At 41.4% G+C, this 24,091-nt stretch overlaps 1 protein-coding gene across 1 annotated transcript in view; it reads left to right on the forward strand.

The window, feature by feature from the left end:
- Positions 1-5,485: 5,485 nt before the first annotated feature.
- pitx2 (paired-like homeodomain 2) overlaps positions 5,486-24,091 on the forward strand; it is a 57,488-nt gene continuing 38,882 nt past the window's right edge. Inside the window, exon 1 of the mRNA XM_008279477.1 lies at positions 5,486-5,509. The gene's annotated coding sequence lies outside the window, so the exon portion shown is untranslated. The remainder of the gene's footprint in view (positions 5,510-24,091) is intronic.

Here is a 24,091-nt window from a genome sequence, read left to right on the forward strand (position 1 = left end):
ACGTAAAATGGCAATAGCACTCATTAGCAGTGCAACAGAGAGCAGTTTTACAAAGATCTCGTCTTAAATGTGACTTAAAAAGGAGTAAATAAGAAACAATAAATAGCATTATATTTACCCATGCATCTACGGCCTGTACAGGGCTCCATCTGCCACACATGCCCAGTTGCCGCCACGCACACGAACACGCGTGTGTCTTGTGTCATCATGTCATCAGCACTGGGCAACCAGCTGCTGTTGCTGCTCGCTCATTAAACATTTGTAGAGTCAATACAAATTCCACCAAGGCTCCCTTCCTCAGGGCAAACACTGGGAGAAAAAAAAAAAAAAAAAACACCGTGTGTAAACGTGCTGCACTCATCATTCACCTCTGCAGAAAATAGAGCTATCTTCCCATCCAACTGTATCAATAACTGAGGGATGGAGGGGGTCCAGAAGCAAACCTCCGCAATTCATTACGAGTCTGTGTCGCCTCAGGCAGATGAGAAGGTTTGCTGCTGTTGACAGCTCGCCTCTCTGCAGAGAATCACAGATTATTGTTAAATGTCAGCGCGAAATATCAAACCAGCAAGTGAGAGCACTTCTGCTGGGGTCAGAGCATTTTGATGCACAAGTTTTACACATGAAGACCTCTAACTATCTTGGAAAACATCAGTGGGCATCGCTGTTCTACCTTCACATACGGGAACTTCCATGTAACTGTTTTAAACTTGTTTTTGATTATGCAGTGATGATTCAAGCTCAAGAGAGAGTTTCTCTTTTGTTTATTACCTTAACTTGCGCAACAACTCTTAATTCAGCTTTCTTAAATGACCTTCACAGGTCATGCATCCTCCCTAAAATTTCCCCAAAGGTAATTCAGTTGAAGTGTCTTATGATAAGTTGTGATGTTTGAAGAATTTCATCCAAACTGACGTGACAATCTCAAGGGTGTCAGTGTCTCCTTGTTCAGACAACTTGCTGTTTTCCGTCAGATGTGGGGCATAAACACTTCTCTGACCACACAATATAAAATGGAGCTCAACACAGCTCTGAGTGAGCATTCAATTCTGAGAGAGGACGAACTCGCTGTTCAGAAAAGTTCATATCTGGCATTTTAGCATTTTAATAAGCAAAAACAAGGCAGCTAGAAAAAAAAAGCTAGGTTTTATTCTCACTGATGTTCCAGTTAAGATGTTTGAATGGTTGAACAAAAAAAGGTTAACGTGTGTTTTATGTTTACTTCTAATTAAGTTACACATAATTCCCTTCCATGACATTTAAGCAGCACGCTAACAGAAGCTCGTACTGGTCAGTCATAGTAGCTGCAGGGGTTCTGGGCAAGTCCACTGAAAAAGAAACTAGAGACTATAAGAGTGTTGTTCCAGGGAAGGTTTCAGAGAAATATACTGGCTTTATAGATTCTCACAAATAACTTAGAATTGTCATATTTTTTACACTTAAGTTGGTCAACAGGGTGTTTTTTTTTTTCTGTATTCTGTATTTCGGAAAAGTGAAGCACATGCACTGTACTGTTGCATTTAGGAGATGTGTCCCTTGACAGAAGTCATTTGGAATCGGACCTCTGGCTCTTGGACCATATGTTATGAGCTTGTTCTAACCTCAGCACAGACCGAGAAGAGGCTGCAGAAACTGTATTGACTGCTGTGGTGAGTAATCTGGCTACTGGCATGCCGCCCCCGCACTGCGAATGTGAGAATAGCCTGCTGGGAGCAAAAGCACTCTGGGGCCTGCTTATCAAACGTCTTCCTGTGATCCCAGCTAGCGAGGCCCTCGTGGTTCATCGTGTGTGCAAAACACTGTAGGAGACACTGGCCACTGCTGTAAGAAATGAAATAAATATGAATACCACAATGAGTTTTCTGCTTTTTCTAAAGCACTGTAAAAGTTTGCAAACTATATTTACATGCGGTCACTTGTTGGCATAACTCAGTGAATATAAGGAAGTATTGTCCAACATGAGACTGTGTTCTTCATTCAAGCAGTTCACATGAATAAAGTGTGCAAGCACCAGAAAAAAAAAAACACACCCCCACACCTCACGTGTGACCTCGAATTTCCTATGTCGCCAACACTTTGAAATCCAGTTTGTTTTTGGGCCCTTCCAAAGACAACAGCGTCGCTTTTTCATGGTGTAAATTCTTGAGGGCCTTACAACAACACATGTAAACAGTGTGAGTATATTTGGTCAGATGTTTTATATTTATTTCCTTTATTACAAATATATCAAAAGACATCTTTGATAGATGGCTTTTTTTCAAAAAGCTACTTTTTTATTGTCCAGGATTTAACCTCTCACATCAGTTGAGACAAGATTTAAGAGATAAGGCAAAAATTTCACCCGAACATGAACTTTGCATGAACATATGACCCTGAGTGGTATGATCTTCCTCTGGTGTAAGACTAAATAAGTCCAATGTGTGGCCAAATGATTCAGAAAGAATAAACTTTTATTGAACTTATCATTCCAAAATCTTAGTTTGCTTTTGATCTTATCACAAATTTCATTACTGACACTTAATCAGATTTACAACAGAGGGAACGTGCAGTGTCTGCGTGTCGCAAACACGAGACAAAAAATAAAATCCACAGCACAACATCTCTGCTGAAATTGTTTGTCTATTTAGTGGCTCAGGAGGGGAAGTTTACAAGAAATGCTGGTATGCAGAGCAAGGTGCCAGACAGTCAACACTTGACTCCACTAAACAAAAGTAAACATGACGTCCAAAGATAGCTGATGGCTGTCAATCAAACCCATCCCCAGCTGCCTTTGCCTGTCAGCCATCACTCTTTTCCCATGGTTCCTCTGCTCTGGAGTATCCCTGCCCGTGTTTTTAGACAAACAGATCAGATTCCTCCTCAAACAGGCCGCTGCCGTCCCTTTTGATAACAATGTAATAATTCAAAACAAATGATTCAGCTCTTTGATGAGAGCACTTTTATAGGTCACGAAGACTCACCCTCACACTGACATCTGTTTGATTTTATCTTCTTGAACTTTATCCCCTGCTGGAAAATTTACTGGCTTTGACCGAAGCAGTGTGTTAAAGCCAGACTAATAGAAGGGAAAAGAGAACTGAGATACTGGGCAGGACAGTGCATATAAGCCTCAGCCCTGGAAGTCTGTAACATATAGTGCACTTACAAACCGTCCGTACGTTGTTTAAGATGTGTACAAACAAGTGTTGGAAGCCTTTCATGGTTCAATGTGCAGTTATTAAGCATGCATACACTGAGAATAAACTTTTTAGTGAAATTAAAATTACACCAATTAGCCTATTGCTTGATGTCACATAGTTTATTCTTTTCACGGTGTCGTAAAATGTTTGCAGAGGAGCTAAGATCCAACCAGAATAACTCGGTGCGATGTTCGCCTTTGCTTCTTTGGAACATGTGTGAATCAAAAACACCATGAAACCGAAACCTGGCCCTCTTAATTCTTAATATCAGTGCTACCTTCTCATGCTTCTCTATATTTCTTCCTTTGACGAGGGCCAGGGGGGGTTACCTCTCTGCTAGACCCTGGCCGTGGTTGGAGCTGTATGCTAAAGCCATGGTCAGGCCCCAGAGATTTCCAGCCTCTTAGATGCCTATAACTCATCCCTAGTCCTGCTTCTGAAGGGAGATTTTCCCCCCCTCAATCCCAGGCCTGAAATATCCTTTCAAAGGCCGCAGACTGGAGACAGATATGTAGGTGTTTTAGATAAGGTAGGAATTGCATTAAAGGATTTTTCTGTTTTAAAGCTGTTCCATCTTTTTTTGCCCTTTCCCATAGACTTAAGAAGAGTAGTTGAGAGAGGATGGGATGAGGGGTAAGGGATGTACTTTGGGACGGACTAGTCCGTACATTTGTGGTCAGTTCACAGCTCATAAAAGACTTGTGCTAACCTCAGTAAAAATTGAATAATGTAGAGTGGCTAGAGGCAGCGCAGAACCTTCTCAAAGAATGCTAAAGTTATTGACCCGAGTTTGGAGGAAAAGCCTCCCAGCTCATTGATCTCCTCACCAGCATAATTACAGGCCAGCGAGATGAATCTTCATGTGGAAGAAAATAGAAAATTCGGAGTAATGAATTTTCAGAGTGATGAGAATTCTTGCCAAATGCAACCGTTAAATTAAAAGCTCTTCCCCGAAACCTCAGAATGGGATAATTTTGTATTGCAAAGTAGAGTGTGGCCAAAAAGAGACTCTGCAAAAGTCAACAGAGTCTCACCCAGGCTGCGGTGTGTGAAAGTGAAAAGTCAGTTTAAGCAGCGGGTCTGTTCAGAGCAGAGGATGCATGTAGGTAAGTGTGCGGCGACCACGACTCCTTCTGTCTGTGCTTCTCTGTTTTACGCTTCACTTTGGCATTTACATGAAAACTTTAGAATTATGTGGCCTCTGTTTTTTTTTTTTTCTCGCCCCAGCTGACTGTGTTTACATTTGCCAGCTTAACATGCACACGGTCCAGTCCACACACACACACGGCTCCTCCACGGTCCACATGTCGATCTGCGGCGGTGTTTGTTGGACTGGGCTACACTGAGATTAGTCGCCCCGTTCCCTCTGGTGCCTCGGCATAATGTTACTCACCCAACTGCTCATTTTCTAATAGGATCTTGAAGCAATTGTTTTGAAATAATTTCTCCTGTAAAGTCTGCAAAAAGAAAAAAAGAAAAAAAGAATTACATGTGTGTAACTGCATCTCTGGCAGATTTAGCGTTGAAATTGAGGGAGATCATGAATAAAATCATTTTTAATTTTATTAAAAAATTACAAACCAACAAAGTCTTTCTCTCTGATATCATGAAATTAAATGTTTAGGGGGTTGTCATCACCTTACAGTGTGAAATATGGGGATTTTATTCTTCCCTCTGGCACAGCACATGCCAGTTAGTCATTAAGCTGAAAATTTTACAAATACATAAAAGAAAGTAACAAGAGCAGCTTTCTTACCACCGCTTTTTTTCTGTTTTTCTGTATTACATTATTACAAGGGATTACACTTTTCATCAGCCAAATACACATCCAGAAATAAGAAAGTGTGTTTTATTGTAAGAGACGAAAGAAAGCCTTTTACTCACGATACAGTAAATATGCCAGTGGTCACGGTGCAAAAACATCCAGTCATAAATCAAAGTATTCAAAATGCTGCTGAACCAAGCCCAGATATTTGCTGAAATAATATATCACATATCTCATATTGAGAAAATTACAGACAAGCGTACTCAGTCTAGGGACGGGCGCTAGACTAGACAGGGACTAGGACCCACATGGTCAGAACCCACACATCAGAGGATCCACAACAGCATGGGAGACAAAAATACGAAAGAGAGCCGGAGAGCAGGGAAACATGCTTGTGGCTCTGTCTGAAAATCGAGCAAGGGAGGACTAAAACGTGCCCGCTGCGAAGCTACAAATGAACTTTGTGATAGTTTAAAATACAAGCAACAAATTGCAGTTATTGCTGTCCTTCTTTTTCTTCATTAGAATCTCCAAAACCAAGGCAACAGATTTAAACACCTCTAAGGTAAGTCTGGTTTCATTTTACTGTTTTGTCATTTCATTGTGCTGTTTTTTATTTTTTTTATCCTGTTCCTGCACAGTTCATTGGCTCATTTGTTGTTTGGTGGTGTACATTTTACTTATTGAGCAGTGGAGTTTTGTACAGCCTAGGCAGAGATTAAGACAAATTCTGATAAGGACTGGAAGTTGACTCTGAGCATTAAGGAGGATTAATGTTTAGCTCTGTGTGGCAGGGGCCTTCTCAGTGGCTGTGTTTACGCAGTGTTGCAGACCCCGCATTAATCCGAAATTAGTATAAAAGATCAGCTGTGGCCACTGAGGCGAACCTTCACAGGGCTTAGGCCAGTAATCAAGTCTCACTTTGGGACAATGAGCGCCTGGAAGGTCAATGAGGGGCCTGGGTTGGAGGGACGAGGAGATTGAGGTGGTGGTGGTGGTAGGATGGGGAGGGGGGGGACTTTTAGTGACCACATGGTTTAATTTAGGTGAGACCCACACAAAAACACACACACACACACACACAGGCTTGATAGTGTGTGCCTCCTCCTTCGCTCTCGCTGGGCGTTCACGACCACGATTTGTTTTCCTTGCAGCAGCAAAGGACATTAGTGTTTATAATTTAACACTTAAAAGACATTTCTTCCTTTTTTCTCCAAGCCAGCCTGAAATCTCATACGTGTATTTGATGTCACAAGCGTTTACATTTCAGCGCAGTACGTATTAGCTCTGTCACATAATTATAATGTGTGCTGAGGGATTATAACAATAAATAGTATGAGACTATCTCGCTGCTTGTAGCGTAGAACAACATCTTCTCTTCCAACACAAACCAGCGGCGAAGTAGGCCTGGTAGGAGAATCGCGGGGAGATGTCTCGGCTCCGGCTGTCTTTCTGTCTTTTTTTTTTTTTTAACAGGAAAGTAAAACTGTGTCAAATTAAAAACAAGCGGTATAAAAATCAGCAGTAAATTTTCCACTGCAAAACCGGTGCTGGCCAACACAAGAGGCAGCGCCGCTGAATTCAGTTAGGAAAATAAAATAAAGGAAATATAGCTCAGCATAAACCGCAGCCCCGGGATGATGAATACTCACAAAACTGTTGATATCTGCATTATTTTGTGTTTTTAAACCGCTCACACTGAGAGCTGCCACATTCAGACAGGCTTCCAAAGGGAGACAATTTTATTGACATTTTAAATAAGGCTCACCATACGTGTAGGGTAATAATGTGGCCAAGCGAATGTCTCTCCTGCAGCAAAAGGGGTCACAGAAACTTGCCCTTGTAAATACTTTCCAAACTACATCAATAAAGTTCTGAAATTATTTATTTATAGGGATTTCACAGTGCGTGGGTAAATTACAGTGCCCTCGAAAAAGCAACGGTAAATCATCTCCTCGATCAACTTCTTGGCACGTGCCACTCCTGAACTTTTCCGCAGTAGCCCCGCCATGTCTGTCTTTTGTACACACATGTTTAACAACAGACAAACTACAAATGAGAGGGTTACGGCACGAAGAAAAACAACAGCAACACAGCCGAATGATAATTTTGGGCATTTGCACCACATTGTGGTGGAGGCAGTTCTCTTCAAGTGCCAGCAGGGTACCAGCGAACCCCCCACCCCAGCCACCCACTGCTCCTGCTAAGATTAGACAAATTAAACACTATTATTCACGTCACTCCCGCAGCTGGCCTTTTAAGTGGTTCTACGTTAACTATCATAATGGTTTTGCTGAGAAAGCCACAGTCTTCTCCTTAATTTACAACATGAAAAGCACTTTTGGCCAACTGTTCGTGGGATTTTTTTTTCGTCTCCTCTGCCTCATGCCGAAGAGGAAAAATAGGTTTTCTTTACACTTTAGTTTCTATAACAATGCATGGACTTCTATTGTAAAAGATTTCATATGTTGATACACTGGGGTTTATTCCAAATTGCTCATCATTTGGTTCAGAATTACTTTACAAACTTTGTACCATCTGCTTGTTTAAAAGTCAGCTATAATCAGTTCCCATCCCTGTGCACTATTTTATCATTTACAAGAAGACATTCCTGAGTTTGTGTCCTTTCAGAGTGAAGAGTATAGTGGATCTGCCAGCATCTCACATCTGTCCATACGATTTTAATGTAGTCTCCTGTTGGGAAAAAGCCTTTTTATTTTCCTTGTAGTATCCCCGCAACCTGATAATGGATGTGGTATTGGCCGGGGGCCCTCGGATTGAAGACGGCCGGTGATGGATAACCTAGTTTCAGACCCATCATCACCGTACAGCATGTGCCTTGTATCTGTAGTAAAATACCCCCCACCCACACTGAGCAAGCTCCAGATTCACATTTAGGGAAGTGACAGTAAGCGGTGTCCTGTTCATTTCATTTTAAACCACTGGCACAAACTCCAGGCGTATCCCGTTCCGCAAGTGTCCCCGCTTCGATACCACAGATCAGCAGTTTAACATTAATATTTAATTTGCTGATTAAGTGTAATGAATTGGATTTCTTGTGATTATTTAATGAAGTATTTGATACGACATCATAACAATGTGACACTGTGGAAGCAGGACCAACGTAACTGGAGGCGGTTTAGTCGCAAAAACTACCAAATGATTAGCTGTAGAAAAGTTCATGAAATCAATACAATCAAAAAACAAACTTCCAAAAAGGACCAATGGTCAAATGTGTTACGAACAAGGTTTCATGACTTTTAGGTAGCAGCTACCAAATATCACCCAAATATAAAAGGGGACAAAACTTTCAAATAGCAATTTAGCACCATGACTTTCACAGAGGTGCCTTATGAACCGTGCAGTCAGGAAATTAATAACAACACAACTGAACCCCAGAGCCATTCCTATTCTACTCACCTAATCAAACCAATCAGCTCACTTGTGGTTGTTGAGAAAACAAAGATTACTTCATCATTCGTCAATATGTGTTGCCAGCTGAAGCCATTTTATAAAGAAAAGCTATGCTCTTTCGTGGATGAAGTTTAAATTTAGATGTGGCTGTCGGCGTTGGTTCTGAAAAACTCTGTGGTTCCTTAAGTGTTGAAAAGTGTCTCTCAAATGGGAGTTTCAATTAAATAGTTTACATTTTAGAGACATTTTCTTCATGGATGGGGAAAAGAATTAAACAACAGACAAAAGAATATCTGAAAACTATGTATTTACAAACTAATTGTAAGACACAACATAAAATACCAATAAAAGCAAAGTGTGACACAAAGTCCTGAAAGCTCAAATAACATCTGATGTGACATGTGTAAGGGTTAATGAAATGACAGGAGAGTTTACGGTTTGAAGGAGCCACCAACACCGGACCATCACCCAAGAGTCTGGGACTCATGTCCTACGTGGGACCACTATTTTTTTTTTAAACTTTTAATTTTTAATTTTTTACTTTCACTCACTCTTTAGTTTCATCTTTATTCACTGTTTGGTCAAGTTTAGAGGGAGGAAAATATCACGATTTAAGATAAAACACACCCTTTGACGTTGCTAATCACATGTTTAGAGGGCTCTGTTTTCTAGCTTACTCGCTCCATCTAAAGGTGACGACATCAGAAGGGATTTTAGATGCACTTATTCATCGTGAGGTGTCTTGATTTTAAAATGTAGCCACCAATTGGGTCATGTTTGGGGGCGGATGACATGCTTGCATAATTCAAATTCTTATAATTAACGATGTACATGGAGCAGGTGACTGAAGGTTTTACTCTCGTGACAAGAAAAGTAGTGGCACATGAAAATATTTAATACATGAAATAATAAAATGCCATATTTTTAACAGTGTTTTACATGGTGTGAGTTTTTGCCCGTAATGACATCATTTCATCGGGGAATATTCTTCTGCAGTGGATTAATTATGACTGACTGGGAAATTAGAGTGAACAGCTTCTCATCTCTGCATACATGCATGGAAACCTGGCTGACCAGGACCACTAAACAAATTCAGAATTTATGTATTACAGTTAGTGGAAGTTAAGATGAAGTCAGTCAGCAGGGCCACCAATCGTTATGTGAATTTCTGAGGCAAGAATAAGATTTCCTTTCCTAAGAAGCTCTGATATATCACTGCATAAAGATCAGGACTTAGCTGATGCGAGCAGTTGAACACAAATGTTAGACATTAACTAAATAACAGTAATACACCCAGTGTCCTCTTTGATGTTTCAGTTGCATCAGCGAAGACATAAGACACAGAAATTGGTTACACGATCACGCTGTTAGAAAACCAACTTTTGGAAAACTTCTCCGCTGTTCAGTTTCTGGTGTCATAACCAACACCATCGCCGCGGGAGCCAAGGGAGCAAAGAAAACCAGCCGGCTTCCACTCGTCTGCTCCCAACATTATTATCTTCTTTGAGTCTTGCATATCAACTTCAAATCCAGCACCAGGGAGCTGCACATAACTTTCTGGCGGAGGGTAAAAAAAGAGTTCTTCGGCAGGTTGAGATTGTATGTCTATAAAAATAGTGACAGAATAGCTCATGCCTCGAGTGAAACACGATCACGTTGTCTACAAGCTGCGTACTTGAGCTCCAGCTCACCAAACCAGCCTTTAGTTTGAGTTTCAGATTTACTGGTGGATTATTACTCCGATGCAAGTGTCCTTAGCAGAGAACTAATGATTATTGCACGAGCGAGTAATTTCCCAGAATAAATAACATGTCACTGTTCGGTGCAGTTTCACGTGGTTCCACTATTCTCAGAGCATTTACACACATTTTGTAGAGAATTGACTTGTTTACATGGGTGGTTCTGGGTTCAAATCTTTCGCAGCAAACAGAATTTCTTTTTCATAAACAGCGGAAATGTGGTTTGCTTTAATCATTGCTAAATTTTGAATCAGTCTCGAGCTCTTGTTTTGTTGGTGGCAGCCGCAGCATCGCAGGGGGTAATTAGTCCAAGCAGGTTTAAAGCTGTGACACACAATTTGAGGACAGCTGTACGACTCGGCCTACAGCATGAGCGTGGTGGATTTTTTTTTTTTTTTTTTCTTCTCTCTCTCTCTGAGTGTCTTGAGGAGCTGCGGGCGGCTGTTTCTCATCCTCACTGTGATGATTTATGCCTGACACATCTGACAGTACAGTAAAAAGAGTCAGCGTACATAAAGAAAAAGAAAAAAACACGATCCTCTTCGCATTCACATGTTTTGCATTTCTGGCTGGGAGAGGATGACATTTCATTTCTTACCCAAGTCATCTCCAAAGGGCTAATTCAATTGGCACTCCAAGCTGTTTCTAATCCTCTTTCCCTTCTCAATTTTTCACTCCACGGCCTGAATACCAGAACATTTGCTATTTGATTGTCTTTTAATAGCAAAACACGGGGCGTTTTGACACACCTGTTGGCAAAGAGCGACACAGAAACTGTCAGATGTGTCCCAAAACACGTGTAGCTGCACGATATATTATGCAGAGTTTAGCAGATTTATGAGTCCAGAACAGGTCACGAACACTTTTAACTACTCTCTGCGACAAGCACAGCAGAAACATCAGGTCTAATTTGCTGTTTGGTGCAGTTCTGTAGGTGGTGCATGACAAACACTGTGTGAACTGGATGACACACCTCTTCTACTATGTTGATTAATGAATGGACAACTGCAAAATGTAAGCATTAGCGCTGTCGATAAATTTGCTTCACCAGTGACTTGAATTGCAATTATTGATTTTTTTTGGGCCACTGTGGGCAGAACAACATAACACTGAGCTATTATCACATTACAAAGTGAGAAACAGTCGACTGTTTACACATCCAGCCAATGCCGAGCAACGTTTGTTTAGAGTCGCGTTCCTGAGACTGATGAGTGTTTTTGAGCTTTGTTTTGGTCTCCACCAAAATGTCCAGTAGACTACACCAGCGCTAATACTTCTTCATTTTAAAACACCTACCTTCTGCTGTGTTTACGCCTAGCATTTACACTACAACAACTATTTCCCTGAGGTAATCTACCAAAGGGATCAATAAAGTTCTATCCATCTATCTACACTACTCCTGGATTTCTAGAAACTCGAAAACAGAGGCGCTGTTTTAGTTGTAAAAAAATTTTGGGATTGCAATTTAGTGTATCCAGGCAGAAACGCGGACTTTTGGAAAACAGCACATCCATCTTCTGATTGGTCTTTAAGTGTTGTTCCCCGATTAATCCTGCTACCATTGGCTACCAGTAAAGATTTCTGAAATGAAAAAAGAAAATGCTTGTCCTACAGGAGACTAAACAGTGTGGATGTAGCCTTAATGCTCAGCTTTGTTGGGCTAACTTTGCCTGTCTGCTTGTTTGATGACTAGAGCTTTTCACTGGGGTTAGAGTGAACCTCATAGAAATGAGGGGAGTTGCAAAATCAAGAAATAGGTCTCTGTGCCATTTTACTTTTGTTATGTTTTGAATATGAACTAGTTTTATACCTGAAAAAGCAAACTTGAATGTTGGAGCCATTTCATTTGTAGCCAGGGTGCTGCTGTGGGTGGCCCTGGTGGTCTCGCTTACCCAGCCCATTCTGCCATAGGAGGCAAAAAAAAACCCCCAAAAACAGTAATTTCTTTAAATCAATCACAGTCGTCGTGGGTGGAGCTAAGTGAAGGATATCTCAAATTAGTGATGCAGGTAAACGAGCACTGTGATTAAAATACATATTCCACAAAACAACAACAACAACAAAAATAGCAGGGCTGTCCTTTTGCACAATCCAAAACTAGAAACTGTCATTGTGACATGTTGCCAGCCCGGAGGTTGTCGTTGGTAACGCGCAGTTAGACAGGAAGGAGAGGAGAAAGCTGCCCAAAGTGAGCGCTAATATCTACAGCCTACATGAGTCAGAATAATCCACCTACATGTACAATTAATTGACACACGAGTGTTGCACAGCGAGGTCTACTGTTTTTGACCATGAGGTAACAGAAAGGTGGTGTTTATTCTGAAACTTTGTCATAGTTTGAATATCAATAGATCGTCACATGTGACTTTAAGTTTTTGGCTTGTTGACAACCGAAGCTTAAGAATCTATACTGGAAGCACGCTGTATAAAGCAGGGCCACGAGAACATTACTGACCAAACAAACAGTGCGTCATCACTGAGCGCTACAGCAAGGGCCGAGGTCTAGAACAGCATAGATGATTTAAGACTACCGTGTGTTATAATGTGACTCACTGCAGAAGCAAATGTGAAAGCAGCAGGACTGCAGAAGAAAGCTGAAGGGATCCTCATTGCACATAAAAGTTTGGGAACAGATAGAAAACAAACACAGCAGTTAGAGTTGAGCCAAGGTCATTATCGTACTATTTATGAGCCCATCTTAAAAAACAGTTACAATTTTGTCTTACACCCTCCCTGTCTGCTAAAGATGCACAACTTTTCCACATCCCACATTTGCCACACAGGCTTTCCGTTATAAAAAAGAAGCAGTTTCCAAGCCCAAGCTGAGACAACCCCGGTGACATCACTAGTTTCACACACATTTTCTCCGACAGAGTCAAACTGCTCATGCCTAGAAAACTGATTATGATGTGTAAAATTAGCGGAGTGCCACTCTGACACGCTGAATTTAACCAGAACACCTTTGTGTGTAGTGTTTACATGGAATATCTCATCACACAATTATTGCATCACAACATTTATGCTACGAGGCAGCTACTGCTGGAATAGCTGCAGTTTTGCAGTCTGTGCTTCTATATTTAAGTGTTGTGGTCATGCATGATCCATTGTGGGCTCAGCGAGGCACCCGTCATGCCACAGCTCATGCCAAGCTACAGTATCAAACAACTGGCGCTGACTGTTGCCATGAGAGCTTCTCCACACTGGCCACAACCCGCTCGCACTGCACTCACCACAAACAACCCTCGCAAGGTAATCCTCAGCCACTTATGTGCAATGTGTGAAAATATAGTTTTCTCATCCACTCATCAAATTAGCTTGTGGACTTTTTGACACGGTGCTGCTTTGTTGAATGTATAAAATGGGTTGTTTACCTGGTGAAGTTTAATGATCGGGGGACTTTTTGAGGCTCAGGGTGAACTTCTGTTCAGCGAATCCCTATTTTGTAATGCTATAAAGGTTGTGCTGATACACGGCAGCAGCTGGCCAGTGACTTTGATATCCACTGGAGCCAACGCTAGCATTTGGCATGTAATTCTAGGTCACATCAGCAGGCCACAAAAGTGAAAATAAGAAGGGAAATATTGTACATTTCTGAAGTTCTCAAGTTGTCTCTAAGGAAAATACTCACATGTGCAGTGTGTAAATAAATAACACAGAAATATCCGAGTTTCCAACCTCTGCCAAGTAACATAACACTAGACATAATAGCAGAGATAAACTGAGAGTTCTGGCTACGCTGTCAGTCCAACGAGCTATGGGAGAAGTTTCTCTTTACCAGCCCTGCACGCCATGTCCCTGCACCGCATTTCGATCCATTAACACATCCACTGTGTATGCATTCAATTTGGGAGAGTAATAAGAGGCAGATGAGTCTTGTGGCCGCTCCCCTCGCAGCCGGCGGAGACCCTGTAGGAGGGGAAATTTGTCCAACTAAAATCACCCCAACGGGGGAGAGCTCTTAGGTCAGAAGCCCTTAAGTTGAGGCGAGGAGACACTCCTATGAGTTTGTGATGAAAACCGTGTGATCCATCATCGCCGGCACGTTTGTCTGTTAGGGGACTGTAAGCGTGCTGGGAGCTCCCACAGGCCTCCACTTGATCGCAGTTAAGCTGAGCTACATGGGGCACCAAAGCTATCACTCATTATGAAAATGGAGGGAACCTGATATAAGCTTCCACATTAAATAATTAAAGGAGACCCTCAAAGGGACTGTTTAAGGAGTCCCTGAAAAAGCTTTTTTTTCTCCATTTATTTAATATTTTATGTACTAGTTCACACAAAGAGCTTTTGAATTGTGTACCTGATTGTCACTTTTCTGCAGTGGCCGACATCAGTACCAATAAGGATTATTTCGTAAATATCTATCTGATGCGACGGCACATGTATACAAAAAGGAATTAAAAATACAATAAATGATGTTCAGTGCATTCAACTGTGTTCTAAAGGTTAGAGATCAGATAATATATTTTGAGAGTCAGCATCAAATGTTGTTTGTTGGAAATATGCATTTAAAACTAAATATGATGACTGTATTAGGTTTTTTACGCTGGTATCTGTTTGTTTCAATACAGCCCAGTTGATACGAGGCTATAGATGGCGGCACAGTGACTGAAATTTGAGAGTTTAAAGAAACAGTCTGATCGCAATCCAATATATATATTTTTAGGCTTTACAAAGTTGTTGTTAATGGTTTGTAATTGGGGACTACTTATGTTTGCAGCATCTGTTTAGTTGTGATATTTTATTTACAAATTTGACCAACAAAGCAGAGCACCTTAGGGTTAAAAAAAAAGCGTACTGTTTGGACTCCCTAGTGGACAAAGTATGTCACTACAAAATCACCCATGAGCTATTGCAAACATACGTGGCTTTACATAAATTTTTTATACCAAACTGATGTCTCTGCAGTGAAGTCAATGCTGAGCAATACACAAACACTTCACTGAAGCGCAGTAAACAACAGTCAGCCCAACTAAATATAGACTCAGAGGGCATCGGACAAAATGAATAATGAACATGTGGTTAAACTATGGCAAACCATTTAGCAAGTTAACATAAAATGGAGAGACGGAAATGTTTTCTTGATGTAGAAGCACTTTTGAGTGCGCCACTTGAGGCCAGTCATTAATAAGTTACCACGGTTCTTTACAAAGAGGAAAATCCCAGTAAAAGCCTGGCTAATAAAACCCTTTAAGTGCTGCGTTTAAAGTAATCGTCCATGATGGCTTTCCTCTGAATCCTCCGCCAAACAAAAGCTATTCTTAAACAGCAGTACTGTTATGTCTCACACTGGCTCCAATGTGACCTCCCACTTGCCATGCCGGTACGAAGACAGCTAGGTGGTAACATCCCTCCGATGTGGAGCCAACACAAGTCTGGCTCTGATTACCATGGGAGCTACTGCCTCTGCCTGAGAAAAAATGCTGCCGGTTTTAAAATAAATGTTATTGTTTGTCACAGGAAACCAATCTGATTACTGTTTCTTCTCTCATGTGCACACTTAACGCCGCACACCGGGCTGTATTTACGCATGTGGTTTTCATTGAGCTGCCCCCAGCTAGAGGCAAGGGGGCGAAACGGACACCTCGCATTTTCATCTTTATTAAGTCACACTTTAGGGACGGTTAAAATGGGGGTTGTTTACACAAAGTATTTGGCAATCTTTGGAAGACAATCTGTCTGTTCACATCAAACAATAGATTGAGTTTCTCAGCAGCAGCAGCAGCAGCAGCAGCAGCAGCAGCGTCTCAGAAGTGGGCAGGGGGAGAGCGAGAAGGACGACTCCTCTGATAGTTGTGACGTCTGTGTTTGCTCAACTTGACAGCGAAAGTGAGGAGCTGTTAAAGTGCGGTGCGAAGCTATTTTGGGTTCAGCAGGAATTGGCCATTTTGACGGTATCATTTCACACCGGCGATGTGTATCGTTACAGCAGCGTCGTGCCCGTGGATGTGTGCGTATGTGTCGTCAAATGCGGCACAGAGCTGATTGAAAATAGCGTTTGAGCAGAACCTCTACCTTTTTTGCGAGCCGTGCCCCTTTCTCAGTCTCTCTCCCTTCCCCTCTCTTTCTGAGTGTATCTCTCTGGAGATTAATGAAACGCACACCAAAAGCAGTGCAAAGAAAATAAAAGAGTGCCTGTAAAAAAAACAGACTAAAAGGCTTAAAAGGCATCTGGGAGGAAAGCTGAGAAACCAAGGGACCCGTCAGCAGGGTCTGCCAAGGCTTAGAAGTCTGACTGTTTGTGTTGCTTCGTGTGTCGACGCGGCCGCACTTTTACTCCCAGTGTGGTTGTGTCCCGCTGAGATCCTCCATCATAAACTTTACCTCCACTGGACACCTTTACTTCACGCCCAGGAAGCCAATAACAGCCACCTCCTGGGGGGAGGGAAAAAAAAAAAAAGCAATATGTAAATGTTGTGAAAGGAGTCAATTAGGAAATTTATCTTGTTTGGAGGGCTCGTAATAGTTTAATTCCAAAAACATGTTTTCTGCCTCGCTGGTAATGTGTCACATGTGAGGCTGTGGCTTTCTGGAGAGCGGGGGTGGGCAGGCGGTGAAAGGGGGAGGGGGAATTTGAACGTGCTTGGTGGCAAACATTTGTTTATGTTTTCCTCCTGGTGCATCATTTCAAAGGGCAGCATGCATGTCCCATCGTGGGCTTCACATCTCCCGCCGATTGGAAACACATTGCGGCGCTCTGTATGGTGAAATGTCAAACCAACAATCATGTCATGTATGAGAGAGCCAGAGAGAGGAGGCGGTGGAGTGATGTGATGCACTTCTTTAAGAAAGAATAACTTGTGCATTTAATCAGGGACACATCAGCTCATTTGGTTTCACTTAAATCCACGAGTCCCCCCCTCCCTCCCGATGTGCAGATATAGATTGTTTTGATGGACCCCCCACTCCTACTGGGAGGGAATAAACTGCTGCGTGTGCTTTCAGAGATAGTTTGAAAAGAATTTGCATCAAGGTGTCAGAGGATTATAGATGCTTCTACTTCTATCTTTAAGAGTGAGAAAAAACAAGCAAAAACAAACCGTCTGCGTAAATGAGTAAAGGACGCCATGTGTGTTTTCCGCACCTATTTATTTTCCACTTCCGCTGTGCTGAGCCGGAGCACATGGTTAACAAGACTTTGCCTTTAATAGTTCCCATCACGCAGCTGAGGCACGCTAGCAGAGCAATGACGAGCAATGTCCTTGAATGGACCACCAAGCACAAAACCCCCAAAAAAGAAACTTTCTGATTTCTTTTTAATTTTCTCTTAAGTAACCCCTGCGACCAATTTTATATTCCATATATGGAAATCACACATCTCTCCCCCACTTGATTGAATTGTAAAACAGGAACTCAAGCTTTTTGACATTTCATTTGTTAATGTGTCTCTCCCTCCTCTGAATGGAACACTGTCAGTTTGAACATATTTTAAATTAAATTAGGATTTTTGCAGATGTCACATTCACAGGGAATGACATTTATGCAAGTCCTAAAAATGGTTATGGACGAGGTTTTCATTAAACAGTAGGAAAGTAATTTGCTGCTTGGAAGACAGAAACGCACAAGCAGAACTTGATGGATTTTCCCCTATCAGGGATGGTTCACCATATCAGGCTGCTCTGAAATAATGAAGGAATGGCAAAAATGTGTAAACTTTGTTTACAGATAACATTCGTCTGAAAGCGCGATTGTCTGTCTTGAAGTAATTACCACGTAGAAGTTGTAATTATGTATTTGTGTCAAACGTATTTACGATATTTATGTTGTTGACTGCCTATGCAATTAAATACAAATCTGTGGCATTGCAGTAATGAAAAACTACAGAGAAGGATTATGTGATGGATGTGAAGACGCTCACTTATCTGTCTCATGCAAAGGAAAAAAAAACACTGGGGGAAGACAAGACAGAAGACTAGTACAGGGTCGATGCAGACCTTTTTTCTCATAAAAGTCACCCGTTTCTTTGCACCATTAAACAGTGATTGTCTCAGATTTTGCAATCATAGTTTACGATTTACTGCATTTTTATCATCTGGTGTCTTATTCAAGTTAACATAAAAGAAAGGGAACAAAAGAACAAAAGGAACAACTTATTTTAGAGGGCTAAGAAACTATTGCCAAAACTGAATCAGTATGTAATTACACCGCAATCCAGTAAGAATTGTAATTATATTATTTTAATCAACAAACTCTACCGTTACTTCACCATAAACACATGACAACACATTTCAATACAAAGCAATTGTGCTATTTTTTTATAACACATAACTGAATCAATTACACTTTAATTCAAATCATGCCAAACTGATGTTAAAAGTCGTTAATGAGTTGTTACAAAACAACAACAATAAACAAAAGAGCTTTCACCTGAAATCTGCTGGTAATGAAATGGTTCATTTAATGAGACACAAAATGAAAGCAGGAAATATCATGAATGTCTTTTGTCCACGATCCCGCAAGAAAATTTGACAAGCAATGCCAATGTTTACAATATTTTCTCTGCCATATTACCTTTAGTTGGTGTATGAATGTCTGCAGACAGTGAATATGAGACTGACCAGGTGTTATCCGTGTGAGCCGCCAGTAGCCGACATCAGTGAGGCAGCGGGCAGCACAGGGTGAACACGGTGCTGGGCAGGGTAAGGCCTTATCGCTGCTTTAATTTTTCTCCCCAAGGTGAGCTGGGAAGAGATCAGTGGCACTAAACCCTGGGAATTACCCTAGATATTGGCCCCCTGTGCTCTGCAAATGAAATCCCGCCGTCGGCAGGAAGAACATGGTGGTTAACACTCTGAAAATCAGTTTTTGTGCAGACCACAGCTGGCGCGAAGGGGCAAGGGAAAGCAGTGGAGAAAGGAGAGGGAAGGAGGGAGGAGAGAGGTGGGGGAGGGCAGTTTGGAAAAAAAAAAAAAAAGAAAAGACATAACTCATAAAGAGAAAAATCAGAGGGAGAAGGCTTTGCTCTTGGCCTCACCATTCTTTAGAATATCTGTTTACAGACCGTGTGCATTTTCTTGTGCAACAACTGCCTGAACCGTAGGCTGAATTATTCGTACGGTGAGTCTGTGTGGAAGCAAAAACATATCAAGACGTGGCACACAGTCTACACGTGAAAAAATATCAGACAGAGGTAACAGACAGAGGTAGTCTGTAGTGACCAAACGAGTGGTGAAACCAGAACCAGGGTCCAGCTGTCTGAGGGTCTGAGCAGGGGTCTCGGGGCCATGTTGAGAGGCTGGACGGTGAGATAAAAATCACTCGCTGTGATCATAACCTTCACAGTCCTGAAGCTGACCAGCTGTCAGGCCTGTGTTTGCTTTCTCCACACTTTGGAAACACATTCATTCTATTCAGTATATTAGCACTGTTCAAATTTATTTAATAAAAAAAATACTACATTTAAGTGTCAGAATATCTGTTTTTAATGCTGCCACTAGCATTTTCAGCAACAGCCACTAATGACAGTTTAACTGACTATAAATGCTTTTGTTTCATGCACGCATATATTGACGCGCAGTTTTATCTGTTCCTCAAATACCCACATGGGTTCTCTTTTAATTACAGCTTTAATGTGATTGTTTTTTTGTGAACTGGTAGCATTTATTTTCCAGTGATCACTGCTACACTAACCATTATACTACCTGATATTTTGCTCATGCATGGCAATTTTATAGCATATTTTATACTATAACTGTTAAATACTTGTAGGGCTAACTGTTAAGTATTTCACTTTTTCTTTTCTCTTGCACTACATAGCACCTCTCATGGGGACTTCATGTTTATCTTTCATTAGTAATTTCATTTACTGGCGATATGAGGAACGATGCGACAAACTTTTTGAATCCAGATTGCTTGTTAATGCTTCTATTGATTTTTACCACGTTTCACAGGTATGGTAGCCTGTGTGGTATATTATCTTTTTCAGATTTAAACTCATTTAACTTGTAGCCCTATACCGATTCCACATATTGGTTCCAATTAAAAAAAAATACAAAGGCAAATCCCTTGTTATGCACCGACAGAATACCAATGGCAGCAAATGTCTGATCATTTCTAATAAAAAATCAAAAGTAAACCACAATAAACTAAAGTTAAAAACAAATATTCTGCATGCTGTTTTTTTTAACAGCAAACGCACTGTAACTGCACAGAGCACCAAACTGCAGCTGCATACTGCTCTGTAGGTTCAAGCATCTTCAACTCGCCGCCACACCCCACCGAGAGACGTCACAAAGAGTGCTTTGCCTTCCACAGCTGATGGAAAACACCGGCTGCGACGTCACTGTTTGTGCGGCCTCAGGTCCGACTCGCATGAAAGTTTAAAACTGCAGCAGTTTTCTAATCTACGACATTCATTGCAAATGCGTTATTTCAGACAGTGAAAATCACAACACCTCGTGCAGACAACATGCCATGAACTGTCTGCATTTGACATCAAAGTCCTTGACAGAAAAGCGCGCCACTAAAAACGGCCATTTAATAATGTCATTAGTTACTTTTTAAGCAGTTAGCCTACATATGCGGCTAATGACCTGGAAAATTAATCATCAACAACTTCTCCCACCACCAAACTGACACAGCACGAGAAGAAACCGTATATGTTGTTATATTTCAACACTCACTTGATGCAGTCTCAGTTTCTCGGCCTCGCAGATATACACAGATGCACACCCATTTACCCGCGCACACATCATCACCCGTATACTTCGTACAGGCTCCCTTGCTGGCCTCGCGCACATAGATATTATTTATAGGCTCTGATAAGGGTGTAAAACAAGCCCTTCTCTCTTTAGAATAACCCTCCCCATATTCTCCCAAAAATAGCAGGTGTCCAACCACTTAGCCACGGTGGGAGGATTGGGAGCTTCAAAATAAAGCGAAGGATGTTTACTCATCGCCAGAATGAAAACAGCGCTAATCTCCAATCAAGTCCAAAAGGCAGATAGTTAGCAAGGAGAACCTAAAAATAACGCAGAGGGTAACACATTCCAGCTCTGATTGAGCTTAACTTTGATCTTACTATTCACTGGCCCTTGTGCACTGAAAATGATTAGCACTTCTGTACAGTGATTTAGGACACACTGTATATAGATGAACTTAAAGGACATAATATGATGAGCCCAGAGTATTAGTGCATGCTCCGTGTTTTAGGGGGACGGAAAATGTAGAGCGAGGAGAAAGGGGGGCGTTCGGAAAATGGATGGAAAGTTCAGTTTGGAAAGATAATTACAAGAGATATAAGTGACTGGTGACCTTGATGACGGTCCTGTTTTGCTGAGGTGATTGGGTTTATGTACAAAAACGTTTTAATTGGCACAGATACTCCAGAATTATTTCACCCTAATTTTTACACAATAGCAATAGTTGTGGTGATTTCTTTGTCCTGTATTACATGAACAACACAATGTGGATTTCTGAAGGAACAGACTGCATTCATTTGTCAAATGCAAATGACTATTTAATGAAAAGTGAAATAACACGTTATTTCAATCAGCCAACTCGTGAGAAGCAACAAATGAGCTGCTCTGGCTTGATATGAAAGAAAGAAAAAAATACAAATGGATGTTAGCGTTCCACTGAGTGAATCACAAAAAACATTCTGAGACTGTAGCAGTGAAATGGATGATTACAACTAATATATGGTTTTCATAATTGTTCAGCTTTCTAACGACGTGCAAAAGCAGCGTGAGTGATACTGTGCTTTACTCTGTGTCATGGAGAGCAGCACTCCCTGCAGATGCAACATTATCTCTCATGATTTGACTTTCAGGCTCGACTTTCCTGCATTAGCGGCTTTGTTTTTGGTTCCTGTCCACCAAACCTGCCAGTATTTTTAAATCAAGTATCTCGACAACATTCATGTGTCGATGCTAATCACATTTGACTTATAATTAGGCTGCAGGTTAGATGAATGGAAGATCATTTTTCCGTAGCGGGAACACTGACTGCGCGGTAGTGTACAAACTCAGAATGCAGGAATTAAAGGCCAGTTTTAATAATTCTGTACACCACCCAGTAGTCCACGTCATTCCTTTTCATTGCTCTATGTGGACAGGAAGCCACTTCAAGTGTCTGCACCACCTGTTAGCGTTGCACCTCATTTCCTCTTTGAAACATAGTCTGAGAAATGAGTTATTTTTCCTGACCTTTGTAAGAAAATAATTTGCTGTTCAAGATGCCTTCCAAAAGTGACTCATGAGCATTTTCTGATCTGGGACTTTGAATTCAGATAATTTAAACTACTTGGTTATGAGAGCATTATGTCCTATCTGTGACAATTAAAAGGAATCAAAGGAGACTGATATGAGATGAGTCCCATACTACAATGAAACAACCCATCTTAGCCTGTTTTACTTTTTGTGGTGATACATAGAGAGGACAGTCAGACTGTTTTTAGAATGAGAATTTGAAAAACAACCATGAAACGATGCTGTAGTTTTTTGTTTATTGAGATTGGCAGGTGAGAGAATAAAATAAGCCTTCATGATTTGAAAAGCCAACTTGAATGTATGAAAACCACCACATCAGGAAGCCTCGGTGGCCAAATGTTTACAGCTCATGCCACATATCTGAAATGGTCCCGGTTCAATCAGGGCTCAAATAGTGCCCAAAAAAACCCCAAAACAAATCAGAAGAAAAACACCATGTCCAATGTGAGCTGTTGCCACAGCAGAGACGAACATCCTTAACTTTATCCACATCTGTGCCACATCATCTGCACTTCATGCTGATTTCATGTATTTGTGAGAGTGTTGTTTTGATGACACTGAAGAAGGAGCAAATTCAACACGTAAGCTCTGAGCATTAGGTAGCATGGATCCGTATCCTGAGTCTCAGAACTGCCACAGTAGACGGACGACTGACATTACAAGTAGCGCAAATAACTTTGATATTCTGCAGATTAACAGTCACTTTAGACTTATTAGCCGGGGAACTGTGCATACGTAGCGAGGCGTGCAGTGGCTTTATATTTCGAATGCATGCAGAGTGGAAATTAAGTGCTATTTTCCAAGCGGTTTTGGAGGAGTGTTACCTGCACTTTGGCTGCTCAGACGACTGTTCCACATCTCCTGCCATTTGGCTGACTGTGGCTGGCATGTCGCCATGGCGAACAACCGGAGCAGCTGACTTTTAGGTTAAGTCAGGGGTGGGCAATCCTGGTCCTCGAGGGCCACAATCCCTCATGTTTTAGATGTTTCTCTCTTCCAACACACCTGATTCAAATGAGCAGCTCATCATCAAGCTCTGCAGAAGCCTGATAACGATCCTGATCATTTGAATCAGGTGTGTTGGAAGAGGGAAACATCTAAAACATGCAGGATTGTGGCCCTCGAGGACCAGGACTGCCCACCCCTGGGTTAAGTGATAGGAACTAAATGGCCCCTTCAACGGATGTTGTCACAATTTTCAGTTCAGGAAGCTTTAGCTATGAATCAATTCAAAGGATGCTGGTCCTAAATTGGACATTTATTGTTAAAAAATGAAAGAAGATTCAACTTTTCATTGTCATTGCACATAATACAGGAAATGCAGTCTTTGTATGTCCCAGCAGGGTGGGAATCTGGGCTCAGCCACACTATGGTGAATCTATAGACAGGGTTAAGGGCCTTGCTCAAGGGCCCACCAGTGGCAGCTTGGTGGTGCTGATCAGTAGCCCAGAGCCTTGACCACTGAGCCACAACTACCCAATAAAACATCCTGCCAACCTGAATTATGATCATGTCGCCCAACGTTTTTTCTGTATAGGAGATAAAGAGTTCAAAATCTAACAATCAGCAAACCAATGACCAACATTAAGCAGCAGGATTCAAGCAAAACCACGTTCGTCTTCACTAGCTTTAGCACTACCTCACAGCTCACATTGTGAGCTCACATTGCCTGCATGTGGAAGATATCGTTCAGTATTTCATCTACCTCAAGTTCAGTAGCATAAGCAAAGAGAGGGAAAGAAATAAAGACAAAGATTAGATTAATGTAAAAGATCAATCAGACCA

This window comes from Stegastes partitus, unplaced genomic scaffold, assembly GCF_000690725.1.
Source record: "Stegastes partitus isolate 25-593 unplaced genomic scaffold, Stegastes_partitus-1.0.2 Scaffold160, whole genome shotgun sequence".
In the NCBI taxonomy this organism is placed as follows: domain Eukaryota; kingdom Metazoa; phylum Chordata; class Actinopteri; family Pomacentridae; genus Stegastes; species Stegastes partitus.